The sequence below is a fragment of the Poecilia latipinna genome, unplaced genomic scaffold (assembly GCF_001443285.1).
Source record: "Poecilia latipinna isolate Pla-1442-1.1 unplaced genomic scaffold, P_latipinna-1.0 Scaffold3147, whole genome shotgun sequence".
Taxonomy (NCBI): domain Eukaryota; kingdom Metazoa; phylum Chordata; class Actinopteri; order Cyprinodontiformes; family Poeciliidae; genus Poecilia; species Poecilia latipinna.
The window spans coordinates 15,764-20,117 of record NW_015115763.1 but is presented as its reverse complement, the minus strand read 5'-3'; positions in this window follow the sequence as shown (position 1 = coordinate 20,117).

Here is a 4,354-nt window from a genome sequence, read left to right as displayed (position 1 = left end):
TCGCCTCTCGTCCATTAACCACTGGAGATAGGCACCAGCCTCCCTCATGACCCTACAGGGATAACCATGTTATCTGGATGGGGCAATGGATGGATATATAAAAACACAGTATGTAACATCTACATGAGTATGTTTAATACTCAAATCGATGGGTACCTTCCATGTGTGTACTGCATGACTCATTTTACTAAACAGGTTTTGATTTACAACAGACTTACTTTTAACACTTTGAACATCTCTACAGCGTATTGGACCGTTGTCTATATACGCGCAAACACACATGCACACGTACACACAATATACACATTCCTGCACCTCAGCAGAGATACACTGATTGGTCCCAGTGCAGTGCCACTAAGAGGAGAAGTTGAAAAAAAAAATCCAGCATGGAGCAAGTTGGGGGACTTGCTCTTTCCCATAACAGACCAGATTTATTGGTACATTTTATGACTTTATGTCTTTTTGACTGACTTTTTGTTGTGCTCATATTGGTTAGTCCCCCCTTTTCTTTTATTAGTGTGGGCAATCTTCTAACAAGCTTAGGACCCCTTGTGTAATTCATCACACTAATAGCTATGGAATGGACCTTCACACATTTGCTTAATCAAGTCCAAGTCAGTATTTTGAGAAGATGCAGAGCTGCTAAATTATCTTCGATTTGCTCTTACAATTATTGCTTGAATTTGACACCTTCACTTCTGAGGTCCTGAAGAAATTAAAAATATTAAATGACCTGTAGCACTTAATCAAATCCAGAGAATCCCAAAGTGCTTCACACTACATTCAGTGATCCACCCATTCACACACAATGTGAAAGAATGAAAACAAAACAAAACAGACTCTGATAGGATCCTGACAAGGACCAAAGGGCCCCCATGCAGATGGGAGGCAGAATGTGAGTTCAGGGACCCAAACCTTTATCACACTGTTGAGTTTGGTATATAGACTATTGTATCAAGTGGTATCCCAGTAAATTATATAGTAGGCTGCCCCAGTCATTGTTGACTCATGGTTGCTATAAACTTTACAAGACCGACTCATTTTAGTGACATAGTGGGAGTAAAATATTGAATAAAATGTTATGCTACATGACTGGCTTTATTTACACGCTTACATTTAACTTATGACACAAGAGGATCATCCATACTGTCTCCAAGTGTATTCTGGGTAAAACTTGTCACCAGCTGTCCACCAACGTCATCATCAGTCACTTGGCAACAGATGGCAAACTAGCTAGAGCATTTTTACAGACTAAGTTAACGTGAGTGGAGCTCCATGGAGCGGCAAAATGAAAAAGATGGAAAAAAGAGGGCAAAAGAAAAGCCAAAAACTGGACGCATATTTTGTTCCTAGTCTTGGAGATGAACCGGACATTTTTGTTGGCAGCGATTCAGACCCGCCAAAACTGCCAGCCCAGCGAAGGAGTCTGACTAGTTACAGGTAGCAACTCCGACATTATTCACAAAGTGTGAGTTAACTATAGACTGTAAGCTAGGCCCAGCTGCCTAGCATACATCCCCTTTTCTCTCTGTCGGTGGTACAGCGGTGATGTCAAGGACTGAAGGCTGAGTTATTGTCGCGCTTTTAACAGTTCGGGTTGAGCGGGATTTTGAGCCAAGACGGCAGTATGGCGTTTATAGTTAAGGTTTACATTGGAGCCGCCTGGGAGACCATCTTCCAGATCGTCCAGTTTGTGTGACGGCAGCGCGCGATCCGCGCCGACTTACAATCCAGAGGTGCAGCGACACGCTGTCATGTCTATGTTGTAAAGTTAAATTATCATGAGCTTTATATTGCCTACTTTTATCTTTGGATTATTACCAAAATTATTATGTCCAGGTGAGACAAAGATAATAGTCTATGTGTTTGTTGCTTCAGTGCTGGACAATTGTAATTTTTTACTATTTGGAAGCCCAAAAGCCTTCAAATGAATGATAAAGCTGCAACAAGAGTTCTGATGAAAATTAAAAAGAGATCATATTTCTTCTCTTTTAGCATTATTGGCTTTGTTAAATTCAGAATTTTCTTCTCACATATAAAGCCCTCAATCAAACTCCTTCATACATGAGAGATCTGATTACTCCACAAGTTCCTACATGCTGTCCATGAGGAGCGAATGCAGCAAGTCAGTGATTTAATGCAATCAGCTGGATTTCATTAGATAGAGAATTTATTGAACTAATTTGGATAATTAACAAAGCTTAATGCACTGTTTGATCACTAGGATTAATTTGAATGTGATTGGATTGACATTTTTCTGTAAAGTGTTTCTAGACGACATTTATTGTGAATGCTGCTATGTATATAAATTAATTGAAAACAGCTGTGTTTTTCAAGGATATGCTCTTACTCTTCTGTCTTGTCAAAACTGGCATCTGATTTTAAATTCTTACTATGTCAAAACTGCTGCTTTAACATAGTAAGTTCATCTTATGTGCAGCAATTTGGAACACCATCCAGATTCAAATGTATTAAGCCAATATTTATTGGGGCCTGCCATAGAAATGCATAGGAGAGCATTGAAATGCCTTGTAAAAGCACTTAGACACAACTAAGGTCAAAGGAAATGACACACTAGGGAACACCCAATTTAGGGCGTAGCTTAGATAGAGGCCAAAAAAGGAATTAGAAACTATTAACACAATTATTGTTAAATAGTAAGTAGTGTAAGATAAGAAGTACAGTATTTCAAAAGAGCAGAATAAATCTTATGCTTTTTGAACAATAACAATATTTGTTGTTAATCTGTTGCTAAGAGACGAGTGCGTTTTATAGTAATGAAGTGCTATGAAGTAAACGTCTGATTTTTACTTTTGAAAAAGTGAAAAATTTTAGCATCAGAATGCTAGGTTCCAACCAATGGGCACACTTTTGCAGGCCCATTGGTTTAAATTTCTTCAGTAATGTTCTGAAAAAATAGTTATAGTTTACTGCAATGTACTTAGGTCTTTCAGAGTCAAAACTAAGATGGATACCTGCTTTGCTAGAATGAATTTAGTTTTCAAAGTTAGCAGTTCATCCACAACCTCCCTGTTTCTTATACAGTTTTGTTTGCATGCCATACAAAACTGTGATATACCGTAGGACCGGGCCAATAGTTCTTTGCTCCACAGATCTGTTTTCTGGAAATATCTAGATATTTTTCATCCTTTACATTCACTGTGAAACAATGTCTTTATTCTTCCTGTTCTGGGATATGAAAACAAATGTCTAAACTGTTAAGAACGTTGAGCTGTATAGCGTATGGAGTTTTCTCAAAGCACAAACTTTGCTTTGGGAAAACCAGCTATATTCAGCTAACATTGAAATGTTGCTAGTAGACACAACGCGTATTTTTGAAAATACCTGTATAATATGTCAACTCAGACATGTCATGAAACATAAATAAACTTAATTTCAGACAGCACATTGTTAGGGCACAGTAGTAGCTTTCTTAATCTGTGTAAGCTCATGGAGGAACAGTGTAATGGAAATTAAAAATCTATGGCCATCAAGAAAAATAAGGACAGAAACTGACTGCCGCGCCTACACTTAAAACAGTGAGTGAGTTGAGCAGGACACATTTGTGGATAATAACACAAAAAGCAGTGTTATTTTTATTGCAAAGGAAAACTACTTAACATTTAAGTATATATCACTGTAAGTCCTTTGTTAACTTTAGTTTAACATTAGATCAGCACCGGCAAATGTCAGATCTTAAATAACTGTGATTGGGACAAGACAAGGAAAAAAAAAATCCTTGATTGAGTCATTCCAAATAAAGGACTCAAGCACCAGTATTTGCTCTAAAATGTCCTCTTTATCTCTTTAAATGCATGAAGTAGAGTTTGCTAATTCAACAAAGACATTATGAACGCTGTGTTGTAATGAAGGTGACTTTGACTGTAGACTGCTAATGTTTAAGGATGTCGGCACCACATCCTGCCTTCTGTGTTATTATCTCATTTCTCTTACTCTCATGCCGCTGTCTTTATTCTTCTCAATCCTTTTATTGCCATCATTATACAGAGTATAATCTCAGGCCTACAACTGCTTATTGATTACTTGTGAATCCTATGCAGCCACATGGGGTTTCAAGGGTACATGTGAGCAAAAAAAGTACAACCATCTCCTAGAAATTTGAATTTTTCTGTAAAATACAATTAGCCAAAAACTTTTTTTTGACAGAAAAGAATGCCAAACCAATTTAGATCTTAGATTGATTTAGAACATAAATGAATACAAATTAGTGACATAATTAGAACAATAAAAAAATAAGACAATGCTTTGTCCGTAGTGTTGTTGCACAACACCTCCCCCCCCCTTCTCTCTCTCTACTTCCTCTTCTGAGAGGAGGGAGACGTTGCTACCAGCT